The 16,140-nt window shown below is 39.6% G+C and overlaps 1 protein-coding gene across 5 annotated transcripts in view; it reads left to right on the forward strand.

Moving 5' to 3' along the window:
• Positions 1–16,140, forward strand: part of Ctcf (CCCTC-binding factor) — a 45,486-nt gene that overhangs the window by 6,825 nt on the left and 22,521 nt on the right. For all 5 annotated transcript variants that reach the window (XM_055621535.1, XM_055621536.1, XM_055621532.1 and 2 more), the window contains exon 2: positions 381–497. The gene's annotated coding sequence lies outside the window, so the exon portion shown is untranslated. The remainder of the gene's footprint in view (positions 1–380; positions 498–16,140) is intronic.

Here is a 16,140-nt window from a genome sequence, read left to right on the forward strand (position 1 = left end):
TTATAATGGAGTACTGTTTTAACAGTCACAGATCCTTTTAATCTGTATATACTCAGTGAATGTCTGAAAAGGAAATGAGTGTTATATTGTTGGCTTGATGGGCATTCATAGAATGATTTAGTCAATCGATACAGTAGCAGTTTATTGCCTGGTGGGGAGATTATTTGTTTTTGAGACAGGATCTTGCTTTGTAGCACAGGCTGGCTTTGAACTATTGTTCATTATCACAACCAGCTTGTCTTTTTTTTTTTTTTTCTCTCCCAAGCATACCAATCTTCAGTTGCTCTCCTTTTTTTATTTTTTATTTTTTTATTTTTATGCTGTATGGTACATTTATGTGACTTTTCTGTTTTCATTAAATATTTTCTGCTTTTCTTTAGAATGACTACAAATCTAGAACCAAAGAACATGATGCACTAGCAGACATACTTGGAGCTAGGGACTGGAGAGCTGGGTTCTGTTGTCCTTCTTCAAACTGATTTTGCAGCCACGGAGAGGTAAATGTTGTTTCCATTGTTTGCTCTTTAGAAAGGGATTAGCTGGGCCCAGTCGTGCAGCCTCCTTGGGAAGCTTATGTGGGAGAGTCACAAGTTGAATACCACCCTGGAGAAAATACAAAGGTAAAAAAAACAGTCATGGTGCCATATACCTGTAATCTCTGCCAGCAGAGATTAGGAGCCTAAGTTCACTCCTCAGTACTGGGGGGACGAAAAGAGTATGAGGTAATGCCACCTCTTGGGTCTGGAGGATTATCTGGGTAGTTTTGAGCATAGGAGATGCAGCACATTGAGTAATTTCCTCTATATTATGAGCTCCTGGGTATGAAACTAGTACTATAGACTAGTTGGTTAACAGGCAGATATAATGTTTTTCTGTAGAAACCTTAGGGTTATATATTTTGACCATTGAGAGATGAGGTGAAATGGTGAATGACAGTTAATAGTTTCATAATTTTGATATGGAACAGGTGTGATTCTGTTCTTGGAGAATAGTATCTGGGATAAAATTTTTCTTAATTAATTGGAGTTAGTCTAGCTGGCCCATGTTTGCTTTATAGTGTAATAGTTATTATTTTAATTTTTGTTAACCTGAACTCTTTGTTATAAACTATATGGGCATCGTCAGGTACTTGGAAAAGACCTCATAAATGTTTGGGTCTCTTCTGCTTTGAGATTTCTAAGTAAATAAGTAGCATTTGAGATAAATTACCTCCTTTCATGCTAACCAAACCATATCTTTTTTACCATTGGGAGGAAATGTAAAATAATTATATTTGTGTAATGGTAAAAAGAAATTTAGAGTTGGAAGTTTTGTTTTTTTTTTTTCCCCAATTCCATTTATTTATTTATTCACTTACTTATTGTATGTGTGTATGTATGTCAGTGGGACTATGCTACAACCTGTTTGTAGGTTAGAGGACAAGTTTTGGGTTCCAGGGATTGAGTTTAGGTCAACATGCTTGGTGGCAAGTGCCTTTACCCACTGTGCCATCTCACTCACTTTTGAGATGGAAACTTCAAATGCTAATAGTAAGTGAATTGACATGAGTGTATTATCTAAGTGGTTACTGGAGTTTTCTGTGTGTAGTACTGGCTGTCCTGAAACTCACTCTGAGACAAAAATGCAGAACTTTACCTGCCTATGCTAGGATTAAAGGGTGTGCCACCACTGCCCAGCTAGTTTTTCTCATAAGCTTTTCTAGAACAGAGAAGGGACTAGAAATGAAAGCAGGGTCTGTATAGTAGTTTACTACTCCATAATTGCTCCATAAATTATGCTCTGCAGGTTCTGTTGGGAATATTGATAGTGATCACATACTAATAACCTGCTGAAAGGGAAGCAAAACTGATTTGAAAAACTGTTGAGAAATCCAACCTTACTAGTTTTTGGAATGGGATAGGGACATATTACTCATTTTTAAATATTAGTAGACTTAACTGTATTAGATTCCTATTTTTCAAATTTGGATATGAATGCTTTCAGGGTACAAGATGATGCAGTTTTTGCAGTACTTGAAGCCAAATATAAAGTGACTGTTTTTCTATGCTAATTTAGGGTGTCGGGAGTTAAATAATTTTTCTAGAAGTAACTTTTAAAAATTGTTACATCTGCTAGGTGTAATGGTACACACCTTTAGTCCTAGTGGTGGGGAGGCAAAGGCAGGTAGATCTCTAAGTTCTAGGCCAGCCTGATCTACAATGAAAATTCCAGGCTAGCCAAGGCTACTTAAATGAGGCACCATATTTGAAGCAGAATGTAAACTGTATTACTGTCTTGAAAAATAAGATCTTTAGCAGGGCATAGTGGCACATGCTTGTAATCCTGGTACTGTGGGAGGCAGAGGCAGGTGGATCTCTGAGATTGAGGCCAGCCTGGTCTACAAAAGCAAGTCCAGGACAGCCAAGGCTGCACAGGGGAACCCTTTATCAAAAAACAGAAAAAAAAGAAAAAGAAAAATAAGATCTTAAACAAAATGAGGTATGAGTGCCTGGGGTGGGAAGTGAGTTTTATGGGCATTACAGTGGAAACTTCTGAGAGAAGTAATACTTTTTGTTGCTGATGCTTGCTTACTAACTTGTTGAAACAGCTCTGGCTGTATATAGCCAGGCTTTGTAGCTGAAACTAGAGACAGTTCTGCCTCAGCCTCCCATGTGCTAGAATTCCAGGCATACTCCACCAGTCCTGGTTCTGTGTGTTTGTGTACGTATGTGAACAGACATGCTTGTGTTCTTGTGCATATTAGAGGTCAGAGGACAACTTGGAGGAATCAGTTCTCTCCAGGTAAACTCTGGGGAATCAAATGTGGGCCATCAGATTCGGTTGCAAGTTTTTTACCCCTGAGTCATTTCATCAGCCCAGCATAGTACTTTAATTAACAGTTTATACTGATTTTTTTGAGGATTGAGAATATAGCATAGTGGTAGTACTCTAGTATTTGTGAAACAGGTTCAGTTACCAGTACTGGGGTAAAATTATCATGGAGCTAAAGAGATGTCTCAGTGCTTGCTGCTCTTGCAGAGGACTAGGATTGGATTTTTTTGCACTCATATGGTGGTTCCCAGCCTTCTGTAACTACCGTTCTAACATTTTGTATCCACATTTTTTGCATTTGACTGGAATCCTGGATTTTTGTATTTATATAGTCTCTGTAGATACATATCATTGACTGCTTACTACTTTTATGGTCAGAGTTCACTACTAGGTTGTCCATTGTTAGTGTCTGTAAAGAACAGCTTCTCTTTTGGTGCTCCTAAACAAAACATTATGTATTTATTTCTAAGAAGTGACCTGTTTGACAAGTTGTTTTAAGAATCGAATATTCCTTTGTTTTTTAAATTTCTATGAGTAATATGTGGTATATCTTTGCTTTTCATATTATTCTGTTAAATATTTTTTTATTATCCATATTTTATTCTATGACACTAATATATTCACTGAGAATGTTAAGGATTGTTTCCAACTAGTCTTGATCTGTGTTAAGAGCATTATGTTGCTATTTATTCTTACCATTGTGCTGTGTGGTATAGATACTCATTGTTGAATGTAAGCTGTGAGATTCTGACTTAACGTTGGCCTTATAGGACCACTCCCCCACCCCAGGCAAATAGAGATGGTATTGGTTCTATTAAGTAGCCTTTGTGGTAGTGCAGTGTAATCACATACTGAGATGCATTGCAAAACTATGAGCTTGCTCTTCCCTCTTAAAAAGGTTATCTTACAGTATTGGTGGTACCCAAGGATAGAAGAGAAACTTGAAAACTCACTCTGTGAAATATAATTAGCTTTAGATGACTTTGCAGATATATTGTTTGAGGTTTTTTTGAGACATGGTCTCTTTGTGTGATCTTTGAACTCACAGAGATCCACCTGCCTATGCCTTCTGAGTATTGGGAGTAAAGTCATGTACTGGCAACTTAACAGATTTTTATCTAAAAATGAACAAGCCAGATATTGTAGCTCACACTTATATTCTTAGCATTCTAGAGCCTAAGGCAAGAGGATTCCAGTGAGTTTGAGCCAGTGTAAAGCCTTGTTTCAAAAGTGGGGAGAATGTCACATTAGCAAACTATAAACCTGTATTTAAAGTATTATATTTTAGGTTAGTAACTTTGAGATTATGGAACATAGACTTTATATAAGATATGATTATATTGTGAAATCATCTTTCCATCTCCTTCTGGGATGCAAAGAATGGAGTCTGACTGAGAGGCCAATCTCTGTTTCCCGAAGTGCTTAGATTATGAACAGGATATGCTGAAGGAACCACTGCTCCTGATTTGCACTCCCACCCCACCCCGTAGAAGGTTATCTGTTAGCTCTATAGAAGCCCTAAGTTTATGTGTGATTTATTCCTCTTGTGTAACTATTAGTGATAAGCTTATCACAGATTGAGCTTTTTTAGTATTTTAACTGATGAAAGCTTGTAGGACTGTTGCAGAGATGAGTTACTCTGAGCTGCTTCTCAGGGGTAAGGGAAGCTCTGGTGATTCTGGGCACAGTCACTCTTAGGAAAATAAGGAATAACAAGGTGTTAGGTTGCTTTACCCTAGTGTTGGATTGCAGAGAAGTTGTGTTGACTTTCTTATAAGCCTTTCTTTTCTCTGTGCAAATGTTTAGTAATATAATAAATGAGCTGCACTTAATAAAGATCTAAAACCAGATCACAATAGTAAATTTGAGGTTTTTGGTTTTTGTGGTACTGGGGAATTAACCAGAGGCCTAGCACATGCTTTATTTACGATCTAGGTGTCCGTTAAGCACTTGCTTAGCATGTGCAGGGCCCTAGGTTCAGTCTTCAGAACCACCACCACCATGAGGTTGAGGGTGGAGTGGATTCTAGCTTCATGGGGCTGAAGAGAAGGCTTAGCAGTTAAGAGCACTTGCTGTTCTTGTGGAAGATGGGACTTCTGTTTTCAGCGTTCATGTGACAGGTTACAAATGTAGGTAAATCCAGCTTTTAGAGCTCTGATTGATGCCCTCTTCTGGCCTCCCTGGGCAGCAGGCACACAAGCTGTGCATATACATATGTGTAGGCGAAATACTCGTGCACATAAACTACAAATTTAAGTTGTGTAAAAGAGAAAGATTGTGACTTTAGTAATTCCCCTAATTGAATTTCTTTGTGTTTTTTTCATCTTTTTGTTTTGTTTTGTTTTTGAGACAAGGTCTCACCATATGGCCCTGGCTGTATTGAAACTCACTCTGTAGACCAGGCTGGCCTCAAACCCACAGAGATCCGCCTGCCTCTGCCTCTGCCTCTTGGTGCTGGGATGAAAGGCATGCTCCACTATGTCTGGCTCTTGAAATTCTTTTTTATCTACATAGGTTGCCCTTACCCTCTCTTATATTTTTGGTTGTAAGCTTTAATGGCTGAGTCATTTCTCCAGCCATATTACCCTCTCCTCACAGTGTGCATCCTATTTTTTAGCTGCTGGGGTTTTTTGTTTTGTATTGTTTTGTTTTGTTTTTGTTGTTGTTGTTGTTGTTTTCTTTGCCTGTCTTGCTGTGAGGAAGCTAAGAACTGAGCCCTGTGTAGAAAGCTTATCTGGAAATGAATAGTGTTACCAGTTGGAGGCTGCCACTACTGCTTGTGCTCTTTCTGCTTTACTTTGCAACCTTTGCCCTACTACTTTTATTATTAACTTGATAAGGAGCTACTAACTTTTTTAAAAGAAGCACCAGGTATCTTTTTGATTGAAGGATTATTAATGTGTGTGTCCATCAGTCCATGTTCATGTTGGTATATGCTCATGTCTGTAGGCTACATTCAGAAGTCAGAAGTGCTGGAACTGGAGTCCTTAGAGCTTGAGTTTCAGGAGGTTCTGAGTACCATAATGAGTGCTGGGAACTAAACATGGGTCCTCTACAAGAGCAGCAGTATGTGCCATCTCTCTTAACACCTCTTTCAGCTGTTGCTGCTGCTTTGTCTGTAGCTTTGGCTGTCCTGGAACTCACTCTGTAGACTAGGCTGGCCTCAAATTCACAGAGACCCGCCTGCCTCTGCCTCCTGGGATTAAAGGCCACCACCAACCAGCTCTCTTTAAGTGTCTTGTGATAGGGTCTCTCACAGTCCAGGCTAGTATCAAAATTACTGTGTGACCAAGGCCCCCCTTCCCCAAGACAGGGATTCTATTTATAGCCCTGGCTGTTCTGAAACTTGCTCTGTAGGCCAGGCTGGCCTTGAACTCAGAGAGTTGCCTCCTAGGTGCTCGGATTTTTTTTTTTTTAATTGATCTTTCTCTACAATTCTGTATTCCACCACACTTGGCTGCTTAAGCTTTGTTTAACTTTGCTTTTATGTTTTTATTTTATTTGTTTGTTTTTCCAGGGCAGGGTTCTTATTGCTATGGCTTTCCTGGAACTCACTTTGTAGACCAGGCTGCCCTCCAACTCAGCAATCTGCCTGCCTCTGACTCCTGAATGCTGAGATAAAAGGCATGCACCACCACTACCCTTTATTATTTATTATTTTTTATAATTTTATGTATATGGGTATTTTACCCACATTTATGTTTGTGTACCACATTTATGCCTAGTACCCCAGAAGCTGGAAGGGGGCATTAAATTCCTTGGAGCTGGAGTTAGATGTGGTTGTGAGTTGTCATGTGGTGCTGGGCCTCAAACCAAGACAAGAACTCTTAACTGCCTAGCCAACTCTCCAACACCTTTAAAATTTTCTTTTTAATCTCACCCCCAGGGTTTCTTTGTGTGGCCTTGGCAGACCTGGAACTAGCTTTGTAGATCAGGCTGGCCTCAAACTCAGAGATATGCCTGCCTCTGCCACTGGAGTGCTGACATTAAAGACTTGTGCTACCGCACCAAGTTAGGCTACTATTTTGTTTGCATAGCATGTATATTATGCCTGGTTTGCTATCACAGGATTTTAATCTGAGCTACTTAGGATGCTAAGGCAGAAGGATCATAAGTTAAGTCAGTCTACATGAGTCTATTTTACAAACAAAACCACAACTTACTGTTTAATTTACTACCTGTTTTCAGTGACAAACAGCTGCTAAACATAAGGTGGTGGTGGCTCACGCCTTTAATCCAAGCACTTTGGAGGCAGAGGCAGGACGATCTGTTTGAATTTAAGGACAGCCAGGGCTACACAGAAAAGCTGTGTATGTGTGTGTCTCTGTGTGTAATTGCGAAATACCTTAACCTGTGTCATACAGATGAACACTGTCTTGTTAACCATTCTCTTCATGCTAGGCAGGCACTCTGTCCCTGGGCATATTATATTCCCAGTTCTATTCATTGAATCATTCATTTGTTCATGTAGGTCTTTTGAGACAGGATTTCATAAAGTTCAGATTGGCTTCCAGCTCTGTAGCCCATGACACAGTCTGGTACTCCATATCCTTCTGCCCTCATCTCCTAAATGCTTGCATCACCACACAGGTGTTATTTTCTGTTTTGAATAAAGGTCTTATTACATATCTCTGGCTGGTCTGGAACACACTATGTAGACCAGGATGACCTTAAATTTTAGCAATCCTCCTTTCTCTGCCTTTTATGTTCAGTTATACGCATGCATCGTGAAACCAGGGTGTATGATTTTTGTTTTTTTCTCAGCATCTCTGTGTATATTGATCTGCCTGCCTCTGTCTCCTGAGTGCTGGGATCAAAGGAGTATGCCACCATATCCAGCCAAACCCAGTTTTATTATCTTATTATAAGTAACAAATTGTTTAACTTTCCCCCCAATGACTAAATGCTGCAATAATGAATATGAAATGTTTGTTTTGGTAATTTTCTCTAGGACTAGTTGGATACACTTATTATCCTATGTAATACATTACTAAAATTTATGTAGTTAAAATTAATACCTGGGCAAGTGATTACAAATTTGATGCCAGCTTGATTTGCTTAGGAATTCTAAGGCCAGCCTGGGCCACATACCGAGTCTTTGTCTCTGTAAATGGGAAGGAGGGAGAAAATGACATAAATAGTGCCATGATGAAAATAAATTCATACTGTTAGGTTTTTACTTAGCTAATAATTACTGTTTTGTTTTTCTGTCGTCCCTTCCTACACGCTTGTCCTGTACTGGAACCATTTATATTTCATGTGACAGTGACACTAATGTGGGTATCTGCTGTTTACCTAACATTGTTTTGTATCTATTGCTTTAAAGAATACAGAAGTAAAACATAATTCCTGCTTTTAAAGACTAATAGTTTGCTTAATTGAAGAAAGACGTAGATATAGAATGTCACGTGATAGTTAAAGCAAAACAAAAGTCAGTCTGCCTTGGTCAAGGTTGAAAAGATTTTGATGTAGGAGATGTTTTGAGGTAGGGGAGAGCAAGACAGTAGGCACTGATGTAAAGATGCCTAGCAGGGAGTACTTAAGATGAGGTTAAATGAATAGCAAGGGTGGGAACAAATTGTACAGGGCTGGGAGCTAAGCCAGAGAGTCTGAACTTGAATCAGTAAGCATCAACCACGATAAAGGTTTTTCTATTACATGTGTATTTGGTAGATACAATCTTGCTGTGTAACCCAGTCTGGCTTTGAAATCAAGATCCTGTCTCAGCCTCTAGGCTGAACCACCATACTTCAGCTTTGTTTGTGTTTTAATAGATGAGAGTCTCCCTGTGTTTCCCAGGCTGCCTTCAAACTCCTCTCAAGTGATCCTACTGCCTCAGTCTGTCATTAGTCAGGACTTGACAGCATGTGCTCCTCTATCCTTCCTTCATCGTGAGTATTTACACTTCATTTTAGGAAGATGCAGTCTGTTAATCTACAAGCTAAGAAAAGCCAGCCACAGAGGCTAATTTGTTTTTTATGTGACACATTTTTGTACATACATACACCCACATGTGCAAGTGCTGTAGACGCCAGGGCTCAATGTTGAGTGTCTTCAGTTTGCTACCTTACTTTTTGAGTCAGGATCTCACAGGACTTTCTATTGACTGGTCACCAAGCCCTAGAGATCTTCTTGCCTCTTCTTCACCAGTGTTTAGATAATAGGGCCACACTTCCACCCGGGGAATTTTGCATAGGTACTGGGAATTACACTTGGGTCCTCATGCTTCTGTGGCCAACACTGTATTTAATAAGCTATTTCTCCAACCTGTTTAGTTTGTTACTTTAGTTTTGTAGTACTAGAGATCAAACCCAAGACATCAAACATACTAGACTCCCAACTACACCCCCCAGTCCGCTTTCTCTTTTAAAAAAGTTATTTAGTTTGATACATATGTGTATGTGCCTGAGTGTATATATGTGCACCACATGTATGCAGTAGTCCCCTTTGTTTAAAGAACCCTTAATCCCCCCCCATTTCTGTCTTTGATTGTTGCCAAGTCTTATAAAAACCTATAAATTTATCGGAAAAGTCGTTTTTATGGGGGACTTTTAAGACTTTGTATTAGAATTTTAGGCAATTAAAAGGCTCAAGCCAGGGGTGGTGATGCACGTCTTCAATCCCAGCACTCATGAGGCAGAAGCAGAGCCTATAGAGCAACAGCCTGTGTTACCCAGAGAAAAACCTGTCTCCAGAAACCAAACAAACCAAAAAAGTGATGCTAATGCTGCTGTTAACCTGAATTCCTAAAGTGCTTTCTCATCTTGGATAGTGGTCTATAGGGTCACAGAAGCCTGCCACCATACGGTGGGTCTCTTATTTACTTAATCTTTATGGAAGTGTATGGAATAGATAGCATCATTCCTTTACAGAAAGGGAAACTGAGGCAAAGAAGACAGTATATTGCATCCTAGGACACCTTGATAATTGGTAGAAAATTAGAATTGGAATTTTGGTGTTGGTTTTATTATCCTTTTTAAAAAAAAAAAAGAATCCATTTGTGTGTGTGCATGCGTATGCGCAGGTGCACATTTATAGTGGCATGGTTATGTTAGCAGATAACTTGCAGGAATTGGTTGTCTCCACACCCAGGATCCAGAGGATTGAATTCAGGTTGTTCTTTCTGGTGGCCAGAGCTGAGCCATCTCACTAGCCCTAAGTGGTTGGTCCTTAGTGACTATTCTGCCTTGAGGTCACTCTTGGGGTGGGGGGAATACACTACAGGGGTTTGGCAAGATTGGAGTAGAGCATGAAGGCACACACCTTTAATCCCAGCACTTTGGAAGCAGAGGCAGGTGGATCTCTTGAGTTTGAAGCCAGCCTGATCTACAGAGTGAGTTCCAGGGCGGCCATTGCAGAGGTCCCAGCATCAGTTCATAGCACCCACAAGGTGGAGCACAACTGCCTGTAACTGCATTTTCAGGGCATCTCATGCCCTCTTTTGACTTCCTAGGGCTCCTGAATGTAAGAGATACGTACATGGAGTGATATTTTCTCAGTATTTATGATTAACGAATCTGGCCTCTTAACTCTTACTTTTAATGTTTTGTTTTTCAAGACAGAATTTCTCTTTGTAGCTCTGCCTCTCCTGGAACTCATTCTGTAGACCAGGCTGGCCTCTAATTCAAGATGTACCTGCCTCTGCCTCCTAAGTGCTGGGATTAAAGGTATGTGCCCTCCCCTTGATGGGGGTGGCAGCCTTGCCAGGCCACAGAGGAGGACAGTGCAGCCAGTTCTGATGAGACTGGATAAGCTAGGGTCATATGGAAGGGGAGGAGGACCTCCCCTAACCATGGACTTGGAGAGGGGCATAGGAGGTGAGGGGGGAGGAGGGAAGAGGCTATAGCTGGGATACAAAGTGAATAAACTAATTAACATAAAAATAAAAAATTAATTTAAAAAAAGGTATGTGCCACCACCTGGTCTCTCTACTCTTTATTAGTAGTTTTCATGTCCACCTATTTATTGAACCTTTGTCAAAGATACTTGGAAATTTTGCATCTGTTTTGAACATAAGACTATGTCTACCTTTGCAGATGGTCTGGCTTAACGATGGGATTAAGCCTAGGGTAGAATGCTGAATTCCACAGGGAAGTCAAGTCAGATAAAGACAGAAAAGTCCCTTTTGGATTTATCCTTTAACGGTCATTGTTGGCATTGGAGCAGTTCAGTAGAATTCTAAGGTATAAAAACAGACTGTTGAACTAAGGTGAGAGAGAAAATACCTGACAAAACTACATGATAAAGTGAGGTTTAAAAAGGGAAATATTTGGACAGCATAAAGCTGACAGAAAAGCCAAAGAAGAGAAGGATAAAGGGGATTGATTAGCAGGCTGCCGGAGGGATATATAGTCAGGCTATGACATAGAGAATGATAGATTTCAAGTGTCTCTGTTAGAGTTAGGTTCTTGTATCTGTTCTATTAAGAGGTCAGGAAAATACTTGGGAACCAGTTTTCCTTTTTCTTTTTCCCTTCACCCATAACTGTCTAGATCTCACTTTCTCAATCTAAAGGAAGCACCTCCTTTGATAGTTTTTTTTTTTTTTCCCTTTAAAGGTTGTTTGAGCTAAGTGAAGTGGTGCACTCCTTTAATCCTAGCATCCAGGAGTTAGAGGGCAGGCTGATTTCTGTGATTTTGAGGCTAGCCTGGTCTACAAAGTTAGTTCCAGGTCAGCCAGGGCTACACAGAGAAACTCTGTCTCAAAAAACAGAACAACAAAAAATTGTTTTGTTTTCAAACAGTCTTATATAATTCAGGTATGCTGGTTTAGAAGTTTCTGTCTACTTGAGAATGACCTTAATTTTTTAATGACCTGGGATTATAGGTGTATACCAGTATACTCATTTTCATGGACTCTAGGAATCAAACCTGTGGGTTTTTGTTTGTTTGTTTGTTTGTTTGTTTATGCTAGGCAAGAACTCTACTTACAACTGAGCATTATCAGTAGCCCTCTTTTTTTTTTTTTATTTCACTTTTCCACCATGATGATAGAAAATACAAAGATCTGAGAGTACCATTGTGATAGGACTATTACTCAGTGGTAGAGAACCTTTCATAGTACAAGACTCTGGCTGGATTCCATAGCAAGCACTGCTCAAAAAGAAAAACAAAACCCCAAACACCAAAAACAAAAAACAAAACAAAACAAAAAACCAAACATAGTATCATAGTGATAAAACTGCTTAACTAATTTTTTCTTTTGCTTTTTTAGTGATAAGTTGAAGACTACAGTGTCTTTTCTTTATGCTTTACCCAATGCCTTTAAGTTGAGAAAATAATAGGTAGTCCATGTACAGAGAGAACAGATTGAAGATAGAGGCTTGAGAGTGTGGCGATAATTAAAAAGGCTAGTGCTAGAAGTGGGTACAGAACCCTGGTAAGCTTCAAGAAACTGGAGGGAGAGCTCCCAGAGACAGGGAAAAGACCCAGGACAAAGAACAGCTAGAGAAAGAAGACCCCCTTTCCTGAGGGTCAAGGAAAATGAAAGGAAATGTTATTAACCTCCTCTTAGCAGTATCATTCCACAGAAGAGGTTTACCAAAATCCATGAAGGTATGCTGGGTGCAAACAAGGAAGATGGGAGAGGAGAGATATTTTAAGCAATTAAGTAATTCAGTATTTGAAAACAGGAGTCAGGAAGGGAGGAGGTGGATTAGAACTGTTAACAAGGAAAGGCAGCTAGGAGTGTAGTCCCCCAAGGGAGTAAGGGAAAAAAGCCAGACTTAGACTGGTAGGTTAGTTATTGATTCAGAGGAGGGATTCACTTCTGGGGGAAAGCTAGGCTAATTCTCCTTGAGAATCCACTGCTTGAGGAGATTTCTATGCAGTGTCAAGAGAGACTTGTTTCTTGTTCCTTTTATGTGATGTTTCTTTGTAAAATAGAAGCTGTTGCTTTAAGATTTCAGTACATGCTGATGTTCATAGACTGTAAGTCATGTGTATTCATTTCATTGAGTATTGTCAGCTCAACTCCTTGGCAACATGATGTTTTCAGTTATTTTACTATCTGGTACAATCCTGTGACCTCTTTTAGATAGAATTTTTAATGCAATATTTAATGTTTCAAGTTTCCAGGTTTACAGCAGAGATAGTTGATTTTTCAGTGTTCTTCAAATTATTTCCTACAAAACCCTAAAGTGTGTGTGGGGGGGGGGGACTTGTAGAAGTAAAATTTCCTCTACTGGATTTGACTAGTCTGTCTGTCTTATCTATAACGAAACAGTTTCATGTAGCTCAGGCTGGCCTCAGCTCACTATAACCAGGGCTTAGCATTATCTCCTGATCTCTTCTCACACACCTACATGTGAGTACTACCATAGAGACTCCTTCATCCCTTTGGTTCTTCCAGATTGGCTTTCTCTGTGTAGCCTTGGCTGTCCTTGACTTGCTTTGTAAACTGGGCTGACCTCGAACCCACAGAGATCTGCCTGCCTCTGCCTCCCTAAGCACCAGATAATAGGCATGTACCACCAAGCCCAGCTCCTTAATCCTTTTTATATTGGGGATATTTAAATAGTCTGTGATAATGTAGGATTCTCTGGTATGGCCACCATTAGACATTAACTACGTGGAATTTTTTTTTCCCCCTGAGACAAGGTTTCTCTGTGCAGGCTGTCTTTGAACTCACAGAGATCCATCTGCCTGCCTCTGCCTCTCAAGTGCTAGGATTACAGCTGTGCTTCACTGTTCCTGGCTAAGGGAATTACTATCTTTTCTAATGCTGTCTTAACATAAATAGGATCTTTTTTTCTGTTCCCTAACCCCAAATATTTGGATTATCACTCATGTTTGCTGTGATATAAACTTTGGAGCTTGTATGATCTAGAAAACTCTCTAAAAAAAATAGGCAGAGCTGGTGTTGAGCATGGAGGCACTTAGCTTTAACCCCAGGAGGTAGAGGCTGATAGGTATCTATGAGCTCCAGGCCAGCCTGGTCTACCCAGCAAATTCCAGGCCAGCTAGACCTACACAGTGATAATTTCAGTACCCTGGAAGCTGAGGTAGAATTAGGCTAGCCTGGCTACAGAGTAACACCTGTCTGAATTTTAAAAACAAAAAGGGGAAGAGTAATGAGTTAATGTTAAGTGGCAAATCCTGATTATGGGGTTGGGGTGAGGCCCAAAGTTTTGTGTTTCAAACAAATGTCAAAATTATCCCAATGTTGTTGGTCCTCAGACCACATTTTAAGCAACACAGGTGTAAAGTCTGGTTATGGCTTCTAGTATTGCTGTGCTGTTGAGAACTTAGAGCTTAATCTTTCACAATTAGAAATACTAGAGCTTATAAAATGCTGCCATACTGGTGCTTAATTAGATATTTTAAATTTATAGGTAAATTATAAGGTTCCAGATAGCATCCTTTGACCTTTTTTCTTTCTCTCTTTCTACCTTTTATAGTAACATTATGTTGTATTTGTCTGTTTGTCTCAAACAGCTAGTAATAGGTCTTTGTATTAAACATTGTATTATTTAGCCAGCCTTTAATTCCAGGGCTCAGAAGGCAGAGGCAGGCTGTTCTCTGTGAGTTTGAGACCAGCTTGGTCTACAGAGCTTGTTCTAAGACAACCAAAGCTATATAGAAAAACCGTCCCATAACAAACAACAACAAAAACATTGTATTATTTTGCTCTTGGGTATTCAGAGCAAAAGGTAATGAAAGCAGATAACCAAACTGGCTATCTAGGAAGTTTTTCATCATCCTTATCTTTATTCCACACATATGGTGGGCTTTGTTGAATTGGTCCACAAATAAAACTTCCATTTTGAGGATGTGGGTCAGTGTCTAGAGTGTGGGATGCCCTAGGTTCAGTACTCAGCACCACTAATGAAATTACTAATGTGAATGAGTGAGAGAGAAGGAAAGAGAGATTGAGATTTCTTCAGGCCTGGACTCACACTTTTTGTTTTTATTTTAAATTTGAGGAGATAGGCAATAGTTATGTTTTGTATTTTTGAGGCAGTGTGTTGCATGGCTTTACCTGAAGTTACTTGAACAACGTTCATTCACTTTAGGTATGGTATCAACCACAATCCATAGAAATGATTCCATTCAATTTAAGTTCAGGGAACCAATGTTTGAGTTTATTGGGGTTACATATAGAAACATGGGTTATTCAAAGACAGCTGTGTGCATAAAAGGCCCACCACAGGACAGGAATTCCCTGCCCTACTTTTGAAGGCAGCTCTACTAAAAAGTTTATCTCCAGTATTTGTGCACTGCTTCTAGAACCTTGAAGAGAGAACTTGTGGATCTTGTAACTTTCTAAGGTTCTTGAGCCATTAAATTTCATGAACTTCCTGAGGCTTCTGTTTCCTTAGCTTTCTTTATCTTCTGAGACTCACTGTTATTCTGTCCTGGATAGAATGTTTCAATTGAATAAAATAGTTTTAACATAACCCAGCTTTGCCTTGAAGTTGCTGTATACCTAGCCAAGGCAGACTTCAAACTTCTGATCTTCTGCCTCTTCCTCAAAAGAGTTGGGTACATCACCATAACCAACTCTTTTGAGACATTGTTCAGCACAAGATCATTTGCCATCTTTTATTAGCAGACATAAAACAGCAGGATAATGACCTTGGAACCTCAGGAAACTTGACTGCCTTTAGAATGAGGTGGATCTGAAGAAAATGTGAAGGACACAAGGAACAGAACAAGAAGGGAGATGATAGAGCAAGAGTGTTTTGTGAAGATAAAATTTTTTTGTTGTGGTAATTGGTTTTGTTGGTGGTGGTAGTGGAATGGGGGGGGCATATTGTTTTGAGACAGTCTCACTTTAAAGCCTTGGCTGGCATAGAACATACTACTTAGACCAGCCTGGCTTCAAATTACAGAGATAGAAAACATTGTGAGCCAACACATCTTTTCACTCTGGTTGGGAAGGAAGGGCCAGTACTGGAATTGAATTTAGGGCCTCAGTTCTAGACAGGTGTCTTGAAAATGAGCTGTATTCTCAGCCTTCTTTTCCCTTTTTACTTTGAGATAGGGTTTAATAACTTTCGAATTCTAATTTATAAAAGCATCGGCTTTCAACATGGTAATATTACCTTTATCTAAGCCTGCCTTATTTTACCCTGAACCCTTTTCATCCTGAGTTAGGCTATGGCTATTTCTCTGTAGGTTTTATAATGCTTTCCCAGAATTCTGGCACAGACATAGTGCTTGCACAGAGAACTAATGAACGGCATCGCTAATAAAGTAGCAAAAGCTGGGGCCAAGAACATAAAGTGCTTAAATTTTTAGGGATAACCTTGTATATATACTTGTGGGTTTGTTAGATCACAGTATTACTTTAAATTAGATATTCTTGGACACATTTTACTTAGTTGGG

The sequence above is a fragment of the Psammomys obesus genome, unplaced genomic scaffold (assembly GCF_907164565.1).
Source record: "Psammomys obesus unplaced genomic scaffold, mPsaObe1.curated_primary_1811, whole genome shotgun sequence".
Lineage (NCBI taxonomy): Eukaryota > Metazoa > Chordata > Mammalia > Rodentia > Muridae > Psammomys > Psammomys obesus.